This window comes from Lynx rufus, unplaced genomic scaffold, assembly GCF_022079265.1.
Source record: "Lynx rufus isolate CCGP_SWC_20201006 ecotype Redwood Valley unplaced genomic scaffold, mLynRuf1.p SCAF_3, whole genome shotgun sequence".
Classification (NCBI taxonomy): Eukaryota; Metazoa; Chordata; class Mammalia; order Carnivora; family Felidae; genus Lynx; species Lynx rufus.
This window is the reverse complement of record NW_025814845.1, coordinates 102,468,835-102,492,479: the sequence shown is the minus strand read 5'-3', so window position 1 is coordinate 102,492,479 and position 23,645 is coordinate 102,468,835. Positions and strand designations below refer to the sequence as shown.

The 23,645-nt window shown below is 36.1% G+C and overlaps 1 long non-coding RNA gene across 2 annotated transcripts in view; it reads left to right on the top strand.

Annotated features, from left to right (window-relative positions):
- The window catches only part of LOC124520721 (uncharacterized), a 57,208-nt gene that overhangs the window by 4,114 nt on the left and 29,449 nt on the right, over window positions 1-23,645 (top strand). For both annotated transcript variants that reach the window (XR_006964386.1, XR_006964385.1), the window contains exon 2: window positions 8,060-8,125. This is a non-coding gene — a long non-coding RNA (uncharacterized LOC124520721). The remainder of the gene's footprint in view (window positions 1-8,059; window positions 8,126-23,645) is intronic.

Sequence of the window (23,645 nt, the reverse complement as noted above, 5' to 3'; positions counted from 1 at the left end):
ATTATGATGTAGTGGAGAAGACAGAAACATACTTAAACAACATAAGGCATCATGTGATAGATTTTGTAAGTGCACATGACATTTATACATGCTATATGAAGTAGAAGAAGGAAAGATATTTTGCGTGTAGGAATATTTGAGAAGGTGACTTTGGGGAAGGTGTTATAAGAACAGATACCTGAAGGGTATCTATGGATTGAAAGGCCATTTACACAATGAGATCAGCTTGAGTTACAAGGCAGTGTCTGGAGAGCTCAGGGTGTGTTAAGGCTGGGTGGGGTGCTGGGGCACCAAGAGAAGGACAGCATGTTCGGAGAAGAGACCTAGTCAAGAAAAAGCCAAACCAGATCAGGATTTGGACATTGTACTAGGGATTTTGAACTTTTTTCTATAAAAAAAAAATTTGAGAAAATTTGAAGATCTTCTACCCATGTTTACATGTTCAGAAGATACTTCTATGGGTGTATAGAGGCTGGATTGGCCTGAGAAGACACTTAGGACGGTGAGACAGGGAGGGAGCAGAAATATTAAACTGTGGGCTGGCCTCCAAAGACAGCTCCAAAGCAGATACATCCCATGCCTCTTTTCACATATTTTTGAATCTGGAATCTTTGTTAACATCCTGAAAAGAAACACATGTCTGGCATTATTCGTGATTACCTTAAGTGGCGAGGTAATTCAAAAGCAATTGCCTGGCTCCGTTAACCGGAATTATGCCAAGGTCATAGCTATTTTTTTTTTTTAATTTTTTTTGACTTTTATTTATTTTTAAGAGACAGAGAGAGACAGAGCATGAGCAGAGGAGGGGCAGAGAGAGAGGGAGACACAGAATCTCAAGCAGGCTCCAGGCTCCATGCTGTCAGCACAGAGCCCCATGCAGGGCTTAAACTCACAGACCTCAAGATCATGACCTGAGCCGAAGTCAGACGCTTAACCGACGGAGCCACCCAGGCACCCCAGTCATAGCTATTTGAGTCAATTAAAAAATAACCAGTTGAGATGCCGCCCTTTTAAGAGTTCAGGCTAGACCATTTTCACTATCCACACTAAGATTTTTTTTTTTTTCAACTATGGATGCATTTGCTTTGAAACTGGGTTTTTGTATAACAAAACGTTGTGCAGTAAGCTTCCAGGGATAGTTTCCTAAGATAAGGTTTCATTTAAAGCTTTTGATTCTTTGTATAAATAAGAGATATTTTTCCAACCCAAGAAGCTAAGGGTTACTTCTGAAATTCTTTGGAAAAGTTACACCGGCTAGATAGCTGGCTCACAGTTGAAGAAATCCTTTGTAGTTTAAGGAAGCTTAAACAGAAGCCTTCGTTGCTGATTTGCCGACTGTGTCAAACATCAGAGGAATTTTCCAATGGGTCTTTACGAGTTTAGCATTTGCTTTAATTAGGAAGATACCTGGATGTTTAATGGGAACTTTTCAAGCTATTGGAGCAGAACTAGAGTAAATGACCATATTTATTTGAAGACATAAAGTTAACAGTGTCACAGGTGCTTCATAAAGCAACACATAATTGCAAATGGGAGGTGAGGAAAGTAACAGAAGAGAAATTTACATCAAAGAAAATTATATCCATATATGTAGCTTAGTTTTTCTTACCACTAACGTTCAAAACAACACATGCTTACCAGGAAATACAAAAGAAAACATATTTTCATAACAGATATCTGTAAGAATATTCATTTTATTTTGCTTGAATGAGTTCCATTATCAGTAGAACTTAAGCAGTTTGCAGCAATATGGTTTTTCTGGTTATCAAGAAAATCTTGATATTTGAGTTTTTGTTTAGACAACGGGCTCTTTAGTTAAGAGAGGGAACTTCTATAAACTATTCAAAACTTGAGTATGCTGTTCATTTTTTAAAATAAAAGCTATGATAAAAATCTAAGTTCTCTTTAAGAAGTAAGTTGGTGCTAGAAGCTTCTAGGAATAAATACTTATAAAAAGAAAAGGCTTGAATAGCTTATAAAAAAAATTTAGTGTACATTAGCTTTTTATGCCAGTTGGTCATTTTAAAGGACAGAATCTCTTAGAAAAGTAGAGAAATTAGAAGAAACAGGAAATAAACACTTTACCAGGAAGAAAGTCTCTGAGAGGTTTGGGTAAATCTGGGCACTGATGCCTCCTGAAAATATTTATATACTGAGGTGGATATTTCTTTTCTACCTCAGGCCACATGGAGCAAAAAGCTGTAAAAATCTGGAAATCCCATCCAGGTGAGCTAATAGCTAATCAGAAGTCCTAAGGAGGCAAGTTAATGTCTTGTCTCTGATCAGCTGTGAGCAGTGCTTAAAAACCTCTCAAGTTCAGAGTCAACTTTCTGTGAGGGCTATTTTTATCAAGGTTGTTCCAAAACACCAAAGTACTGGGAGTCCATAGTGTGTCTTCCAATGACTTTGCATTTAGGAAAATGCCTTGAATGAGTTAGAATAAGATTTGAATTTGCAATGGCTAGTAAGAATTCAAGTGTATTAAAATTTCTGACTTCTTCAACATTTGTTCTCAGTATTGTCATTTTATGATATATAAGTATACGAGGAAATGTTTAAATGTTAACATCTGTGTTTTGTTATTTTAAAAAAAGGTACTGGGTAGGTAGGAAAGAAATAGAAGTGATGAAAAATTAAGGCTGTGGCCAGTGGTGCATGAAAACATATTCAGCACCCCTTTTATCTGGTGGCAGCCACCGTGTTATGCCTGTAGAACTTAGACAGAAAGTTGCTTAGCCTAATAAGCTCCAGTTTATGGAGAGAGGGCAGAATAATACGACATTATTCTGGACAAGTGTAAGAAATGGTAGTAGTTCCGTATCTCTGAAGTACAACAATGTCTGAATTCCAACTTTGGTCATTTCAAGTATTTCATCAGGCTGTAACTTAACCTCAGGGGTTTATCTCTTTGCTTTTAAAGGATTATTCACGAAACCAAGGGACTGCAGCCATTCTGGAATAATCCCATTTGCTCAGCACACATCATGTATAATACCACCTCACTCATAAGGGCCATTTTTCTTCCAGGACCTTTTATTGGTATTATATTACCAACCCTCTGAGTTTCCCTGTGAGGCATGTATCAATGGTACCACGTTATTTCTGAAATTAAACCACAGAGAAGTTGGAAGTCTGTCCTAAGTTAAAATAATTATTGTGTACTATTTGTGATGAGTATCTGTCTCTTTTTTTCTCACTTAGCAAAATGTACAACCGAAGTGACCAGAGGAAAGGCAAAGTGGGCAATCTAATTCATAGTGTCACTTAATAGATGGCAAAACTGAATCCTTGCAAATTTCTAAACCACTTTCTTTGATTTAATTTGTCAGGCCACAGAGCAATGTAACAGAATTGCCATATGAAGAAAAACTATCTAAATATGTCCTTCACCTTGGTAGAATCTAGTGAAAACAAAGAGGGAGAAATTTAAACAAATCTTTATTTTTTTAAAAAAATAACTGTATTTAACATGAAATAAACATTTAATCTTCTTATAAAAATAAGGTGAATTATTTTGGTTTCCTGGCCTACAGGGTTGAATCCAGGTTTTGTCAGTTTAGAAGTTTATATAATTGGGGACCCCTTAAAAATTCATAACAGGGGCGCCTGGGTGGCGCAGTCGGTTAAGCGTCCGACTTCAGCCAGGTCACGATCTCGCGGTCCGTGAGTTCGAGCCCCGCATCAGGCTCTGGGCTGATGGCTCGGAGCCTGGAGCCTGTTTCCGATTCTGTGTCTCCCTCTCTCTCTGCCCCTCCCCCGTTCATGCTCTGTCTCTCTCTGTCCCAAAAATAAATAAAAAACGTTGAAAAAAAATTAAAAAAAATTCATAACAAATATATATATATATATATATATATATATATATATACAAAAAACAAGAAAAGAATTGCAATAAATTCCAAATTTTTCTGAGGTTATAAATATAGTAAGCATCAAAATATCGGAAAAATCATAATAGTTTTATTAATTTATTGTCTTCCTAATTTTTTTGTGTACGCTTTTATATTATAATAATTTTGTACTATTTTCTGTTGAGAGAATAATAGGAAGAGAATTTAGTCTTTGTTTTAGTATTGGTGAACACAAATTTTTCCCCCAATAGTTTAGAAAGTCTCCCTTACCTCTACCCATCATCATCAATAATGTTATACAGGACCATTAACATTATACAGCTGTCAAACACATTAGTCTCTCCTTTATCTGTGGCTTTCTTTCTGTGGTCAGTTACCCATGGACAACTGTGGCCTGGAAGCAGATGATCCTCCTTGCACATGTCATCAGAAGGTCAGCAGTAGCCTAACACTACATCATAATGCCTATATCATTCACCTCACTTCATCTCATCACGTGGGCATTTTATCATCTCATATCATTCATTCTAAGAAGAAGGGTGAATATAATACATTAAGTATTTTGAGAGAGAGAAAGAGAGAAAGACCAGATTCACATAACTTGCATTAGAGTATATTGCTTTGTGCCCTATTTTATTATTACTTATTATCGTCAATCTCTTACTATGCCTAAGTTATAAACTAAACTTTAGGATAGGTAGGTATCTTAACTTAACCCCAGAAAAAAAAATAGTACAGTTGGTCCTTGAATAATGCAGGGATTAGGGGTGCCAAACCCCCACTGAGTTTAACTTTTGACTCCCCAAAAAACACAAATAGTCGATAACACATATTCTACATATGTGTTATATACTATCATTTTATAATGAAGTGAGCTAGAGAAAAAAATGTGAAGAAAATTATAAGGAAGAGAAAATACACTTTCATGAATTTTTTTATAGTATAGTACTGTATAAGTGGGCCTGTGCAGTGTAAACTCTTGTTAAGAGCCAACTGTATATGTGGAGTCCACTACTATCCACAGTTTCAGGCATCCACCAGAGCTTGGAACATATCCCCTGCAAATAAGGGGGACTACTAAATAGGAGAACATCTTTATCAAATGCCTTTCACAGAGAACCTTATGATTTTAGGGTATTTTAAGTTTTGTTATGCAATGTAATCACATGGTCTTTGAATTGATGACAAAGGACCTCTACTCTGTCTTTTGAGTCAGGATTAAGATTCCTGGAATAGCCATCTCTGCATTCAGACAGTGGGCAATTACTCTACGTGTATAGGAAAGTTATTGTGAGCTACATAAATGTATCCCACTAAACCCAAACTCAAAGTATCCTCAGGATAAGTAACTACCTTTATCCAGATTCCCACACATGTTTGTGGCCACTCCAATATGGCTTGACATTGGGGGAAGTGGGGATAGAAAGATAGCAGAATTTTTAAAAAAAATATTTACTTATTTATTTTGAGAGAGAGAGAGTGCATCTGCGTGCACACGAGCAGGGGAGAGGCAGAGAGAGAGGGAGAGAGAATCCCAACTGATTCAGCACAGAGCCTGACTCAGGTTCCATCTCACAAAAAACCATGAGATCATGACCTGCACTGAAGTCAAGAGTAGGATGTTCAACCAACTGAGCCACTATGGCACTCGGAAAGACAGTGGTCTTAATCAACTTCAGTTAAAGTGTCTTATAATGATAAATTTCACAAAAATTATTGTGACCCTGTAAACATTGCTAGGGTCCTTCTGTCAAGGAGCCTGTATAAGTAAGGGGCTAAATCATAGTAAATTTGTCTCTGCTAAATTTAACAAATTAAAGAAACTAAAGATTTATATAAAATTTAGAGTACTAAAATTTATGTAAAATTTAGAAATTAAGGTATCTCTTGATAGGCATCCTTTTTCCATGTCATAAATAATTAACAATTAATGAGTTTGTTTTAGTAACATATGTACCACAACAATATGAAGGATGAATGGCAATCTTAACACTGAGAAAACACTTTTATGATGTTCAGTAGATTCTAATCTAAGACTAGGTCTGCCAAATCGAATTTTCAATAATGTAAAAGATTTAAAAGGCATTACCTACAGTTGAGGTTGTGGAACAAATGGCTGATTAACTAATACAATGCTTAAGTGTTTGACTAGTATAATGAGAAATCTGAGCACTTTTCGGAATATGATGGTATTCCCGTTATGGTAAAAAAAAAAAAAAGTAATAATAGTTATCAAAAGTCTGAATATCTAAGGGAATATTGTCTGGGGACTTCTGTCAGTGGGATGACCTATCCTAAGATGAAATTGATATGTAGGTGAAATCTTTTGGGCTACCATTTATTAAGAAATACTTCATGAGGTGAAAAATGCAGTTTATAATGATACAGTTGCCTGAAAATCACTACTCCAAAATAAGATTTTGCTCCTTGTTTTGTGTGACATGAATATAAACATAAAAATGGATCGGATAATTATTTTTACTAAATATTCTTTCCATTTTTCATTAATCTATGTGCTAGATTCTGAAAGATAATTTTTAGTCATCAGTCTCTAAGTTTTCTTCCTTCCACCCTTCCTTTTCTTTCTTTCTTTCTTTCTTTCTTTCTTTCTTTCTTTCTTTCTTTCTTTCTTTCTTTCTTTCATCTTTTCTCTTTCTTTCTTTCTTTCTTTCTTTCTTTCTTTCTTTCTTTCTTTCTTTTTCTTTTCCTTCCTTCCTTCCTTCCTTCCTTCCTTCCTTCCTTCCTTCTCCCATTGCTCATTAAAAGAACAGTGAACAAGATAGTTAAGTACTTAATTGCTCAGTTTTCTTACTGATAATTTCCTTATTTTGGCTTGTTCCTCTCAAATTCTCTATCTTATCTCTGCACTACCTAACACACCAAGCATCACAGTATGGAGAGAATGCATAGTGCGGGGACCATGCCAACTTTGAATCAAATAGAACAGGCCCTGAATCCACCATAATGTGACCAAAGGCAAGTTATCTCACCTTTTCAGTGTTCCATTTTCTGGTGGGTTCAACTCTACTTACAAGAGGATAAAGGAAGAATGGACACGTCCCACATAGTGCTTTCTATGCAGCAAGCACCAACTACATGAATGAATGGATTTATGTGACTTGGTTTTGCCTGTCTATATGATAGAAAAAGTCACCCAAGATACATTGATCTCCCCAGCTGTGTCACTGTTTATGATATGACAACAAAGTTTATTCATTGCAACTCTGCAGATATTGTATGAACTTTTTTGGATGTTTCTCAGGGCGCCTGAATGGTTAACTCGGTTAAGTGTCCAACTTTTGATTTCAGCTCAGGTTATGATCTCATGGTTTTGTGAGTTCGAGCTCCACATCAGCCTCTGCACTGACAGCATGGAGCCTGTCTGAGATTCTTCCTCTCTCTCTGCACCTCCCCTGCTCACACTCTGTCTTTTTTAAAAATAAATAATAAATAAAAAACTAAACAAAATATTTCACCTGCACAAACTCAATGCATCATAGTTTTCAGCAGATTAAAATACTGAACTAGAACTCCCTCTCCACATCCCCTCTTTCTGTCCCTCCATCTCTCTATCTGTATCTTGGAATCTATTTCTATTGCTTTTTCTCCTGTTTCGAGAGAGAAGGAAGGAGGAAAGTTAATGAAGAAAGGAACAGGGACATAAAAGCATTTGGCAATTAAGAAGATGGTTAGAAGGTTTTAATTTATTTTACTTGCCAAACTCTGAACTTATAATAAGGAAAAGAAGTGCTGTTCTTTTGGAGATTATTTCCCCCATTAGTTGCCAGGGGTAACATAATTTCAGAGACAAACAGGAAATTGGTGGGCCATAAGCTTGCTGTCATTGCCTGGGCCTTCTTTCCATGCCACATGTTTACATACATGCTGTGTTCCCCTTGACAAAGGCAGACACAGACACACAGGGACTTCAAGGATTTGCATTGTGTGTGTGAAATGGTTTCATTTAAGAGCTGCTGCTGTCACTTCTCAGACAATGCAGAGGACAGAGAGGGAGTGTCAGTGACTGACTAAAAGCTAGGTTGCACAGGAGGCTTAATTCTTTGGGCTCATATACATATACATACACATATATGTATGAGGAGTAGACATATTCAAGATTAGAATTTGTTATGAAAATTTGGCTTACGTGGCTGTAATCTGAGCCAGGCAATACTGAACTTTAATGTTAGCATCTTTGTTTCTGGCAGGCTTCACAGTGGTGCAGGAGGGTGGACCCAGTCCCAACAGTCAGTATGGAAATAAAGGACTATTTTGTGAGTACCGGCCAGTCCTGTGACTATTTCCTACTATTTATGCAGCAAGAGTAGAAGTTCTTACGATATGGGAGGATACAATCTGTGAGATTGCTTAATACTTTCTTCTCATTGGCTTCTCCAACTCAGAAGTAAAGAGCCAATGACAAAAAAACAAACATTTAAATCACTTATATCCCACATTTTCTGCCTCAGAGTTGCCCCTTTGCATATAGCTATTTTAATACTTAGAAGACCCTATATAGGTGATCCTAGGAGAAACACAGTGCCCCTTCTCCTTTATCAATCTAATGCACCCCCACACAAATCTATTCTGTGCTGCTGAAGGACCTAATCTTCAGCAGTTGTAAGGTTTGGTGGGGTTGTGGAGCTCAGAGGATTAGCAATTCATTCTTTGCCAAGACTCACCTAAAATACTGCATGTCCAATATTCCCAGAAAGGCTTATCATGTCTGTGTTTAGATTCAGGATAGAGGTGAAGATTTACACTCTTTAATATGAGGATGGAGAAGTGGGACGAGCAGCTGGCAAAGAAGGACACTCATGACATGCGTGGTCTTACATAAAATTAGAAGCAGCCTTGAAAGAAGTATTTCAGGGACAACAAAAGGAAATTTCCCTGATGCCTGCAGTTGCTCAGTTTGACTAAAGACTTTATCTTGCATGCATGTATTCATTCAACAAACATGTATTGAGCATATATTAAATGCTAGTCATTGCCCCAGGTACTGAAGATATAGCAGTGAGTAAAATGGACAGGATCTCTGTTCTAAAGTAGCATAATTCAAATCTAATGATTGAACAGTAAAGGAATTTGGATTTTTCAGTGATGTGTCATCTCTTTTCCTTAAGGAAGTTTCAGGAGTAGTATAGAAGAGAAATTGAAATATTAATTTCTAAAATCATGTCTTGGTATATGAGGGATGTGTACATGTGTGCATTTATGGCAAAGGAGATATGAAGTCTAGAGATAATCCTCCCTTACTTGTCATTCTTACCTGACAAAAGCCAAGCACAATAAAAGAGACTGACTTTGGACTTGAGTGAGAATGAATAAAGCAGAACATTGGAGGTGGCAAAACTAAACAGATGTTTAAAGTTTACGGATATTTTTAAAAGGAAATGTAAGACTTATTGAGAAACACAGCCAGAGACCAATTTGCTTACCTACTACCTCTCAGATCAATCTCTCAGCTATTCCCTAATATCAAAAATCAGGAGACTAAATTATGGGCATGCTAAGATGTGGTTAGGAAAAACAGATGATTTATATTTCAGACTTGTCCTCTTGTGAAAATGAAAACCTGGCGAAAGTCTTAAAACTATAAATATCACAGATTCAAGATGAGTTAATTTAATCCCGCCTATGTTCTCCCCCTTCACTCTTGTACATTGCACACATTTATGAAGTAGAGAAAAAAGTCCTTTTTGTTTCTCAATGGTCGGATAAAATGTCTTTTGTCTAATTACTCAACACTGAAAAATTTTCCCCAAAGAAGTTTCTAATTAAATATTTAGCTAAGGAAGCATTTTTTAGTAAAGATAACTAATGAATTATATAGACCATGTTTTACTTATTGTTTTAGAACATAAACAATGGACTTAAACCACTACAGTTTTTGATTAGAACTAAAGAACATAAACCTTCCTTTTATATTTATTTTCTGTACCATATATTTTGGCATTTCATCATGGGGTTTGCTATTCGTGAGGGTATGAATTGTTTTTTATTCGTTTGTTTGTTTCAAGATGTTTCCCATGTTTTAACTGTTGAAAAAAAAAGTATCCATTGTAGAGATTTTAAGTTTCCTAAATTGACCTTCACTTCTATTTCCTTTACACTCCCCATAACTCCTGGTATACAGTAAGCACAAAGTCCACACCAGTTGAATGAATAAACGTGGGTCAAATGGAATAACTTTGGTGAAACTCATCTGAAGACAGGACAATCAACTAGTTCTATGGAACTGGAAGTTTCTTCTAAATTAAGACACCCTGGGTCACATTCCTTAATCTCTGACATTTTAGCCAAATATATTTACCTTAATCACATAAATACAGTCATATAATATCACAGGGCCCTTAAGAAATTCAGTGTTTTGTTAATTCTTTAGAAACATAGAAAATGTGTGGTGTATAAATTTTCCAGTTGATTCCTTTTGGAACTGGAGATTTAGGTGAGTAGGTGTAAAGGGAAATAAAGTATCATTTTAGAACTTGAGACTTTGGCAACTAACAAATAATTTATGAGAACAAAAAAAAAAAAAACAAACAACAGAATAGGAGCCATCCTTTTGTGTTCCAAAGAAAATGCCTTGGAGAGGTTATGAATAAAGAATACCCATTGAAGCAGAAAAATTCAAAAGAATGCAAGCTTCAAAATTTCAATAACAATGAACATGTTTTTATGTTGGCTTGCAACTTCTCTGCAGATGTTACTTTGAAAGTTTGGATTCTGCTGGATCTTCACATAAAGCATGCATCTTTGGTCTAAACATTGAAATTTGGTTAGGGAAAGCCAGCTGGAAACAGCTTCTGGAGATAGATCTTTATGTTTTCCCAAAACGAACATAATTTTTGCGTTTTGGTATAGAAAAGATCTTTTGTAAGCCAACCCACTACAGTAAAATTATGGCATAAATCTGGTTGAGTGTTTTCTAGGGAAGCAATAAAACAAGCAGAATTTAGTTGACATGTTGTTTCTTCTACCTGCACTTGACATTTATTGATTTTAGCTCATATCTCATTGAGTTTACATTTGGATTCAAGTAAATCCAAAGTCATAGATAATTGGTCACTGCATAAAAATGAAATGGTTAGCGCCTGTGTGTGTGTGTGTGTGTGTGTGTTGTATAAAATCATTTCAATGGAACAAATTGTTATCACAGAATCATTTCTATTTCTTATAAGGTAATTGGATATAATTTAGAAAATGTACTAAAGAACAAAAAAATGACAGGAAACGTTTTCAGAGAGGAAAGTGTGTGTGGTCTTATATTCTTATGGGGAGTTCTGCTCAAAGGGCAATTACAGTGAAGGTCTTGGTTACATCCTCTGTTGTTGCTATTATGGAACTTCACATCTAGTACACCAGTATTATGAAAAGAACAAACCAGCAACAACAAAAATAAAAATATACATATATGAGCAAACAAAAACAAAAACAAAAACAAAACAGACAAGATTTTCATTCAAAATGATGGGCTTGAATGCCAGCCTTTTTATTTGCTAACCATAGATTTGTGGGTAAGATATGTCATATCCTTTTTCCCATTCTTATAGAAAAGGGAAAGATGGGGTACTAATAGTTACTCTTTATGGCATAAAGGGATTTTTTTAATATCATTAACAAGGAAAACAATTGGTGTACTGTTAATCCTTGAACAATGAGAGGGTTAGGGCTGCTGATTCCCTCCACCCCATCCAGTAAAAAATCCAAGTATAACTTTTGACTCTCCAACTTAAGTACTAATAGCCTACTATTGACTGGAAGCCTTACTGATAAACATAGAGTCAATTAAAACATATTTTGTATGTTATACGTATTATATTCTGTATTCTTAAAGTAAAGTAAGCTAGAAGAAAGAAATTTAGTAAGAAAACCATAAGAAAGAGAAAATAACATTTATAGTACTGTACTGATAAAAAAAAAATTGCATATAAGTGGACCCATGCAGTTCAAACTCGTATGGTTCAAGAATAAGCTGTATACCTATAAAATATTTATTTATTATTTGTTACATGTAGGTAGTAGGATAAGATACAAACCTTACAATTTAAAACATTACAGTCTCATTAATATTTCTAGACCAACATTATCTCTCAAACTCATCTTCATCATCTTAGTATGTATTTCCAAAAGAGACAACCACTAAACAGCTCATCCTGTCATTTCAGAAAAATTATTGCTGTCATGTCTTTCTAGTGTCATTTAAATTCTTTTGGGTTAGGTTTAAATATGTTTACATTTGGTGCTCCTTCTCCGTCCAAAAATTCCTCTTTATCTATCTGAAGGATTTAAACTTTTTTTTATGTTTATTCATTTTTGAAAGAGAGAGAGCACAAGCAGGGGTGGGGCGGAGAAAGAGGGGGACACAGAATCTGAAGCATGCTCCAGGCTCTCAGCACAGAGCCCGACGCGGGGCTCGAACTCACGAACCACAAGATCATGACCTGAGCCGAAGTCGGATGCTCAACCGACTGAGCCACCCAGGTGACCCATCTATCCGAAGGCTTTTATAGAAAAAACTATATATAACATTTATGTTTTGTAGATGGAGTTCTCTCATCTTTGTCATCTCACATAATGCCCATTGTGACCCTGGTAAAGTAGACAACGATGTACTGTTATGGGTTGAATTGTGTCCCCCTCAAAAAAAGATATACTGAAGCCCTAACTTCCTACGTGTTCAAGAAAATGACCTTATTTGGAATGAGGGTTGTTGCAGATATAATCAGTTGAAGTAAGGAATACTGAAGTAGAATGGGCATTGAATCCAGCATGATTGGTGTTCTTGTAAGAAGATGGACATGTGAAGACAGAGACACACAGGGACAATGCCATGTGACAGAGGTGTGTAGCTGCAAGCCAAGGAATGATGAAGATGCTGGTAAACCACTAGAAGCTAGGAAGAGGCAAGGAAGGATTCCCTTACAGGTTTCAGATGGACAATGGTCTTCTTCACACCTTGATTTCAGACTTCTAGTCTCCAGGACTCTGAGACAATAAATTCCTCTTGGTTTAAGTCTCCCAGATGGTGGTACTTTGCTACGGCAGCCCTCAGAGAACAAACAGAGGAAGGAGTCCATGGCACTAGCTAACATTCACCCAGTGCTAAACGTGTATTATACACCAAGAAGTCTCACAGTCTATGAGTTATTTCCCAGCCTTATTTATATTTTACAGATTAAGGTATTTAGGTTCAGAGAGGTAAATTTGTTGGACCAAATTTATACAACTAGTATGTGGCAGAAATTGTTTTTGATTCATGAACTTGAGAACAGGAATCATTAGTCAAACTTTCAAGATGAGTAAACTGATAGTCAGAGATTGACATACTCTTCACTTTGTCTTTTTAAGACTAACTGTATTCATTTCCTGTGGTCTTTTTCCTGTGCCTATAACCCAAACATTTTCTTTGCTACCTTTTTTTTTTCCTTATGTAGACCACATGCCCTTCCTTTATGATACCCAAAACTGTGTCTAAAACTATGATCAATGGAACATTTAGAGAGAGGATGACCCTGCTCTTCATACATATTTTAATCAATTCAGCACTTTAGGTGGCCAGTCTTGAATAGCAGATGAGTTTAATGCCTGTTTCTTAGTAATATAAAAAATTCTTACTAAATTCTATACCTGAAGCTAATATTATACTGTATATTAACTAACTGGAAGTTAAGTAAATACTTGAAAAAGAATTCTTATAATTATGATAGTAACTACCATTTATTAAGCACTGCTAAACATTAGATAGTATATTAGGTTTCTAAATACATGACTTGATTTAAATGTTTCCAGTGTCCTACAAGATCATTATTGTATTATTTGTAGTGCTAAAGAAGAGTTCCATCAATTTTGTTTTATATTCCCAGGGAATATTTTCCCAGGGAAAAAATTCTAGATGTAAGTGATTTACATAAGACCACTCAATAAATCAATAATTATTATGGCACCAGAACTAGAAGTCAGACCTCTTAACTTCTAATACAGAATTCTTCATACTGGTAGTTTTTAATTGTTGATCACCTAAGGAATTAACCAGAAAGTTTGTTAAAAATATAGAAGGTTGGAGGGACACCTGGGTAGCTCAGTCAGTTAAGCATCTGACTCTTGGTTTCAGCTCAGGTCATGATCTCACAGTTTGTGGGTTTGAGCCCCACACAGGACTCTGTGTGGACAGTGTGAGCCTGCTTGAGATTCTCTCTCTCCCTCTCTCTCTGCCCTTCCCCTGCTCCTGCTTGTTCTTTCTCTCTCTCTCTCAAAATAAATAAACTTTAAAAAGTACAGAACACTAGTATCTTTTAGGATAGAGCTCAAGCTAAATTTTATGTGTTTCCCAATAAATTCTTAAGCATTCTAAATCACTAAAACTGTGGTCTTGGGGAAAATGTGTTAGTCACTTAGCCGAAACCTGAGGAAATAGTCCTGGAGAAGAAACGTTTGAAAGGATGAAAAAGGAAGAAGGGGGAAGAAAGAGAGAGAGGCATTTGATGCTCTACTAACATTGAAGTATGAATTGAAATGCAAAGAATTTTACCTTTTCTAAATGTTAACAATTTTCTAACATTTGTTCACCCACTGATCTCAAATTTCCTTTAAAAAATTTATTTCATGGGGCGCCTGGGTGGCTCAGTTGGTTAACTGACCGACTTCGGCTCAGGTCATGATCTTGCAGCTTGTGAGTTCGAGCCCTGCGTCAGGCTCTGTGCTGACAACTCGGAGCCTGGAGCCTACTTCAGATTCTGTGTCTCTCCCTCCCTCCATCCCTCCCCTGCTCACGCTCTGTGTCTCTCTGTCTCTCAATAATAAATAAATGTTAAAAATAAATAAAAATAAAAAATAAAAAATGTATGTCAAAACACAGAAACATAAAAGCAACAAAGAGGTTAATCTGCGACCCGTTCATTCTCTAAACAGAGTTGCAACTCAGGCCAGCATGTGCCTGAACAAAATGCAGATTGATTGTGGGTAATATGGAAGTTAATTTTGAACACTCTTCCAGCAATGGATTCAAGAGGGTGTGTAAGCTACAGTTCATGTTCCTCCTTGCTCTCTAAACTGTTCCTGTTGTGACAGTCTGTGAGTTTGCCAAACTGGACTGAAGCAGCAGATCCTGTCTCCCACTCAAATTCTGTGCTTCCAATACTCCGTTAGCCTTTAATCCTTCATCCCCATGACATTCCATCACTTTGAGAACTGGGCACACACATAAGATTGATGCTAGAATACAGCTGTTTTAGCAGGGTTTTTTTTTTTTTTTTTTTTTTTTTTTACACAATGGGAGGATTTTCATAGATGTTCAGCTCTTAACTCTACTTCCTCCTGAAATCTCCCTGCTAATTCAACTGGGCATTGGTCTATTAATTTAAAATCGCTTCAATTTTCTAACAAAGAGCATGCTTCAATGATCCTCCTCATCTTACTAACACTTAACAGCTTTCTCTTACTATCCAAATACATGCTTATGTAAAATACAAAGTAAGGATTCTAGCTTGGTTTAGTTACTAATTAGGTGATTAGATGGATGTTCTTACTCAAACTCTTTCAAATCAGTATGCCTGAATTTCTATAGCTGAAAAATAAGGTGCTTACAATAAAGGGGTTTTAAAGGTCTCTTCCAGTATTAAATATCCATAACTCAGATTGGGAACTAACAGTTATATTCTGGGATATACACTGGACTCTAAAATCATATGCTTCCATATTGTGTAAAAGTATCAAAAGTATATAGAAAATAAGATAAATTGATGCACTGATAGAAAGATGTGATAAAGCAAGTATAGTAAGATGTCAGTAGTAGGTGATAAATATACAGGTACTCACTGTAAAATTATTTCAATTTTTCTCTACTTGAAAAATGTTGTAATAAGTCATTGTAAAATGGTATCATTAGCATGTATGATATATATACATATGCATGAAATTATATCTTCTAGATACTATGGCTACTCATATTTGGAATTCTCTAAAATAATTATACACACATACTCTCTAAAATATGTCTTCCTTTATTTTGTCCACCACGGCAGACTACAATTTTTATTCCTTCGGCTTTACTTGGTTATCTCCAAAGGATTTGGAGCATTCCATGGTGATTCCAGAGCATGTCAAATTCATTGCAGCTGTAAAACAGCTGGTGCAGCCCGCTCACAGTGGCACTCTGAAATGTAGTCTGAATTTATTAAAAGCTTGTGACTTGACTATAAAGTTTATTTTCATGTTTTATGATGTTAGAAATAAATATGGGAGATAGTAATATTACATTGCTTGGTAATTCCTAGCATTAAAAAAAAAAATTCAACATCCAGTTTGAGCTTGATTAATTTATTTGCTATCTCTTCCTTGATTTACTTTATGACATGCACAAATCATTGAAGTTGAAGCGAACTGCATCAAACGCTGTTTTGTGAATTGTAGTATTTTGTTCTTTGAATGAGAAGACAGACCTAGAGGCATCTCTGCAAATTTTACATAGAATGTGGTACAATTTTATCACATGGAGATTCTGGAAAAGTCTTGTCTTGCCATCTTGAAAACAACACTTTAGATGCAGTGGAAAAATTGCTACCTTGCTTATTTCAAGCCCTCCCAACAGGAACGGCAGTGGCAGGTTGGGGAGGCTAAACTGTGGACATGGTAATATCCACAAAGAGGGGCTATTCTGCATGACAGAGGTAGAAACACCAGGCACGATTACTGGGGACACCAGCACAGGTGGAAGCAGCTCCCAGAAGATAGAGTGTGACACGGCCATATCTGGAGACCAGGAAAGAATGTCTGGTGCTATGAATCAGCTGAATGATGTATTTATATTCCAGTAAACATTCCTGGGCACATGTTGAATACCTGGCACTTGTAGGAATGACGTGTCTAGCAATATTAGATGGGGCTAAGAACCAGTGCTATACAGTATATGCATATACACACACACACATGACCCACACATACCTCTGCCCATGTGTCTAACATTTACCACAAATTCCTTTTTATTTGGAAGCTGATATAATACATGAGTCCCTTGTGGATAAGTCCCCAAGGCCAAAAGCTCTTCCTTCCTCACCTCAATCTTGTGTCTCTCCCACCACTTCCGTAAGTTTCTATGTGTCCAATGAATCTACACTTTCACATATCCCTGATACACAATGGAAGGAGGAGGAGTCTCCACAGGAGACTATATTATTCCTTGTTTTGTGGTTGATATCTCTTGCAGTTAGTTCAACCCCTTCACATGTCCTCCAAGTTCAGGTGGACAGATATCATGCAAACGTTTTTCTTGCTCTTGCTGTTTGATTTCCATTTGCTACTTGCCTAGATGTATGCACTGCAGACATCCTTGAATACCATATTGTTCTGCTGCCCAGCGATGTTCATCTTATTAATGTTTTCTATGCAGTGGGAAAAGGTTACTAGTTGTCTTTGGCTTTACTATGTAAAAATAACTCATTTGGAGTTGTTCATTGTCTGATGTTACAAAACACCTTACATTCTTCCAATTCTATCATCTATAGTTGAAAAGAATCCACTTGCAACAAAATGGTTTCTTACTTTATGGCTTTGTTATTAAACAGAGGCATAGTTACTTTGCACATATATTATATTGCATACTTTACCTGAGTTTGTCCTTGCAATATTTCTGTAAGAAAGGCAGGTGATCATAGTAAGTGTTATTGTTTCTACTTTACAGTAGGAGATCAGAGAATCTTGTGACTTTTCCAAGATTACCTCAAATCAGTGACTTAGAGGTATTAAGTATTGGGCTCAAAGGATGTGAATAGTTGGTTTTGGCAATATCCTTCCTGTTGTCAGAGAATGTATGTTGAAGGCTTGAGAAGGGAATAACTATCATTTTTGACATTATTATTCATATGGTGAAAGGTGAAAGCCTGGGCCTACAGCAAAATATTTGGGATTGCTTTGAGAATTCTCCTACTGGTTGACCCAAGGCTTCTCATTAGAATTCACCAGAATGTTTATTTCTAGGTTCATAATGAAAACTCAGGAGGAGGTGGGTGGATATTGATGTCTAATAATCAGTTTTAATTCCAAAACAAAGACTGATCTTTCTCTAAAACAGTCTTCTCCCATGTTATCTCTTAGAATATGGCAACCCCATTCTTGTGATTGTTCAGGTCAGGATTCTTTTTTAAAATTTTTTTTTTCAACGTTTATTTATTTTTGGGACAGAGAGAGACAGAGCATGAACAGGGGAGGGGCAGAGAGAGAGGGAGACACAGAATCGGAAACAGGCTCCAGGCTCCGAGCCATCAGCCCAGAGCCTGACGCGGGGCTCGAACTCACGGACCGCGAGATCGTGACCTGGCTGAAGTCGGACGCTTAACCGACTGCGCCACCCAGGCGCCCCAAGGTCAGGATTCTTAAAGCTATTCTTGATTCTTTATATTGCACTGCATGCCTAGTCTATCAGCAAACCTTGAAAACATATTCAGAATCTGACCAATTTACTACTTCCATATCTTATACTTCATCCAAGCCAATAATTATTGGAATGGGCTCCTACCCTTTATCTTTGTCTCACCTTGATCTTCTTTAATCTGTTCCCAACACAATGGCCAAATGGGATTATGTTAAAACAAAGGTCAGATCATATTTTTCCTTTACACCAAAGCACGCAATGACCTCACATCTCACAAGGAAGTCAAAATTCTTATGATGGCTCACATCCTATGGATCATCTGCCTCCCCCATTTACCTCTCCAAACTCATCTCCTGTTGTTCTCTCACTCGCTCTATCCAGCTACACTTGCCACCTCTCTTCTTCTAATGTGAAAATTTATTCCTGTCTGGCGCTTCTGTACTCACCGTTCCTTCTGCCTGTAACCCTGCTGCTCCAGGTGACTGTGTAGGTTGTCTACACATCAGTCAGATCTTTACTCAACTATGACCTTTCATCAGTCAGATCTTGACTCAACTATGACCTTGCTGGAGAGACCTTCCTGGTCATCTTATGTAAGACTGCATAAGATCCATAAGCACAAACTCAGGCTCTACTTTTACACCTTAACTTTTATCATCATCTCACATACAATGTTTTACTTATTTGTATTGTTTATTTTATATCTCATCCAGTAGAACATAAGGTAAATTAGCGCAAAAATTTGGTCTGTATTTTCTCCTGTTGTGGACCCAAGGTGTAGAAAAGTTCTTGCAACATAGTTAGGAGTTAATGGCTATTTGTTGCATGAATGCATTTGTTGAATATGAAGTAGATGCTCTCTTTTGGGGAAAAGGGGTCTTTATTTTCTTTAGGCTATCAAAATGGCAACGAGCCAAATATGAAATAGACCAAGTCTAATACTGTAAGAGGTGCTAGGTAAGAAATGGAAAAGACAGGCATAGGAGAAAAATACAAATATGGTAGTTGGTAATCAAGATATAATAACACAGTAAATAATAATGTCTTTTGCTTAATTTGAATTTCACCACTCTCAGATTTGCAGAAAGTACATATAATTTCCTTTTAATAAAAAAGAAAACAAAAGTTCAGAGAATTAATGTAATTTGTCTAGAGTCACACTACTAGTACATTAGAGAGCTAAAGTTTCAACACATATCTTAAGATTTTGAGGGGCGCCTGGGTGGCGCAGTCGGTTAAGCGTCCGACTTCAGCCAGGTCACGATCTCGCGGTCCCTGAGTTCGAGCCCCGCGTCAGGCTCTGGGCTGATGGCTCAGAGCCTGGAGCCTGTTTCCGATTCTGTGTCTCCCTCTCTCTCTGCCCCTCCCCCGTTCATGCTCTGTCTCTCTCTGTCCCAAAAATAAATAAACGTTGAAAAAAAAAATTAAAAAAAAAAAAAGTTTCCGTGCTTTTTAAAAAAAAAAAAAAAAAAAAGATTTTGAATCAATGTTCCTTTCACTTTTCACAAACTCACTATGGAATAACTTATTTTCAAGTCAATGTTATAATAACAGGAAAATTAAAGCTTCTTAAATCAATACTGAAAATATGTTTAATTAGAAGGGTCTAGTAACTATACCAAAATAAAACAAACTCTCAGAAGAGTCAAAATGATTTTTAAACGATTTTACTATTGGCATTATTTTACATAGGGAAAGTGATGGGAAAATATGCAAATATTGCAAAGAAGCCTCATTGGAATTTCATTTATTTTTTTTCACTTTGCTTTCAGGAATGTGTAGACAAGCATTCTAACTCTAACAAAGAAATGCAAAATATTTTAAAGAAACACCCGTGTCAGGAACATGATAGCTGAAAATGAAATAGCTATGGAATTATACCATATAGTAGTTAACCTGAAGAGGTTCAATATACCATTCCAGATATTCTCACTAGGAAGACAATGTTTATTTAAATTTAATATTTGAATAATTTTCATGAAGAAGTAACTTCCTTGAAAGATAGAATAATCAGAGGCTATTTTTACTCTTAAATTGTTCTGAACTTCTTAGTACCTCATGGGAGCAGAACTTCACAATATTTTTTCGCCTTTGCTCTTTTTCCCTGTCTCCCAAATGATTAGTTGGGATTTATCATTATAAATGCTTTGGTAAATCCTGTAGTTCCTTTTAAGGATGAAATGTAGAGCAAATTTGAATGACTGGTGGCAAACTTCTATATTTCTACAACTAGATACGTTAACATGTGGCAGACTATACTTTATTACTTGTCTTTCTTATTTTTTCTTTTCAAATCTTTATTTCAATTCTAGTTGGCTATCATACAATGCAATATTGGTTTTAGGAGTAGAATTCAGTGATTCATCACTTACAACACCCAAGGCTCATCATAACAAGTGCCCTCGTTAATGCCTATCACTCACCTGGCCCATGCCCCACCCACCTCCTTCCATCAGCCTTCAGTTTGTTCTCTATATTTAAGAGTTTCTCATGGTTTTTCTCCCTTTTTTTTCCCTCCCATATGTTCATCTGTTTTATTTCTTAAATTCCACATAAAAGTGAAATCATATGGTATCTGTCTTCCTGTAACTGGCTTATTTTGCTTAGCATAATACACTCTAGCTCCATCCATGTTGTTGCAAATGGCATAATTTCATTCTTTTTGATGGCTGAGTAATATTCCATTGTATGTGTGCATGTGTGTGTGTATAAGATTTGTTTTTTTTAATAATTTGTAAAAACATATTTTTAATGTTGGTCTCATTTTATTTAAGAGTTTATTTTGTATCCTAAAATAGTAAACGGTAGCAAATGAGTTACAGAGCAAAGGAAAGACCAGTGTGGACTAAATGCTAACTAGTGACTAGATAGATACTTTATATGCATTATTTTACTTGCAATTCAGAATTATTTCATTAGTATGGGTATTCATAATCTGTATTTTATAGGCAGGGAAGATGAGATTCAAAAACTAAGTTTACACAGTTACTAAGGGAGAGACACAGAGTTTGAATTCCATTCCACCTCCAGAGTAAATGATCTTTCAAATACACCCTTCTGGATCCTCTGGTATCAGGGGAAAATGATCCAGGAAACCGCCCACAAACTTGCAATGCTTGAAATGGCCTAAAGCTGTCTTGGCAAATGATTTATTTTTTTTAAATATGGTCTTAATTTTTTTTCCAGTTTCATTGAGATATAATTGACACACAGCACTGTATAATTTTAAGGTGAACGATTCTATGGCAAAGAATTTATTAATTTAAGGATCAGAATATAGTATTTAAGCTAAAACTGTTAACAAGTTCTTTCATATATTGAAATCCAACTCCATCTCTACCGGTCCCCATTTATTATAAGAAGCCACACACAGCAATGACTTGCAATTTATTGCTTTTCAGGTATTTAAAAAGAGCTATTTTCCCCCTGAGTTTTCTCTTCTTTAGGTTAAATACTACAATCCATTTTAGATGATTCCCTAGTAAATAAAGTACCAATCATTTATGATCTGTAACCTGACAGAAATTTAAAACTCAGAGAGGGGTGCCTGGGTGGCTCAGTGGGTTAAGCCTTCGACTTTGGCTCAGGTCATGATCTCTTGGTTCATGTGTTTGAATCCCTGCTTGGGATTCTCTTACTCTCTCTCAAAATAAATAGGTAAACTTAAAAAAAAAAAACTCAGAGAAAATTTTTACATTTAATATTTAATGTCCATTCTATTGATGAAATAACTGAGACCCACATTGGCTAAGTAACTTTTAAATAAAAATAGACTATATTTATCTAAGTTTACTACAATGAAGGTAAGTATGCACTCACATGTGCATATATGAAAGAGTAGTTTCGACCTTATTTAAACTCCAGAAAGAAATATACTTCCAAGGATTTTTAAAGGAACAGCCAGCATGCTTATGATTGATTTAAAAAAAAAAAAAAGCATAGAGTCTATTGCTTATTTATTTTGATATCCTAAATGGCAAAGTGTCTTACACATAGTGAAGATCAATGGATACTTGCTACATACATTCTTTCCTTAATAACCATGACAGACATTTTGAAATAGATTTTTATAACTTAGCATTTGGTTTTCCCACTCTAATAGTATCCTAGCGCTTCTATAAGAAATTTTCAAAACTTGAATGGCTTGAAACAACAAATTTACTCTCTCCTAGTTCTGGAGGCTGGAAGTCAGAAACTAAGGTATTACCAGGGCCAAGCTCCCTCCTAAACCTAGGGAAGAGGATCCTTCCTTATCTTCCAAATTCTGGTAGCCCCAGGCATTCCTTAGCTTGCAGCTATTTGCAGCTGATTGAAATCTCCGGCCCTGTAGTCATGTTATGTTCTCCCCTCTTATAGCTTCTGTAATTCTTATAAGGACACCAGTCATACAAGATTAAGGGTCCACTCCACTCAAGTGCACCTACATCTACATCAACCCTATTTCTATTTCCAGATAAGGTCACCTTCTGGGTACTAACTAGGGTTTGTGACTTTAATATATTTTGAGAGGGACACAATTCAACCCATAATACTCACAAACATTAAAATCCTTATAATAATAAAAGTAAGTCCCTAACATATCCTTGTATAAGTTTTTAAGATGATTACACTTCATTTGTGCCAGAGTCTAAGTGTTCCTTGGTCCAACAAGTAAGTGTTATCTACAAGCATTTATTACACAATCTTGGCTTATTCATTTAGTGACAATAGGCCTGCAGAAAAAAGCTGGCAGAATCTAGTAGAAGGATCATGCTTCCATTTAGTCAAAAGTTAAACTGAGAACTAATTTAAAATTTAGGATATGTGAGGAGGTAGTCTCAAGCTATTTTTCTAAGCCTTTTCTAGATTTAATAGATCATTCTACCTAATTGGTTATGTAGAAAATTCAAACTCCATGAAGGGCTGTGTATCTAAAGTCCACTGTACCTTTGATGGATAGACTTCAGAATATTCTGTGCACTTCTTAAAACTGTATGAAGCGTGTTTGTGTGTGTGTGTCTGTGTGTGCGCATAAATGTATTTTCCTGGCACAGAATTCCTAGCTTTCCTCAGAGTGAAGTGATTCATCATCCTTCCAAATAGGAGAACCACTGACTAGATTAGCTAAATCAAGATGGTTCAAGGAAAAATAATGAATGTTGGCAAGGACATCTCTCCATGGCTTGCTCCTCAATATTCTACCTTTAACTTTTTCCCTTAGAGGTGCCTATATTCTTTAAAACTTTTAATTTCAGTGCAAAACTAGAGCCTATTGTTTTTTTTTTTCATCTTAAGCTTTGTAAATTTTCAACCAGTTTTCCTGTTTTACATCATGTTTGTCCCATTACTCATTTCCTCATAGCCATAAGTTCTACTTTGCAAAAAATGGTTAGATTTCTGATAACCAAATCTATAATAAAATTTAACGATTGACACTGAGCCAG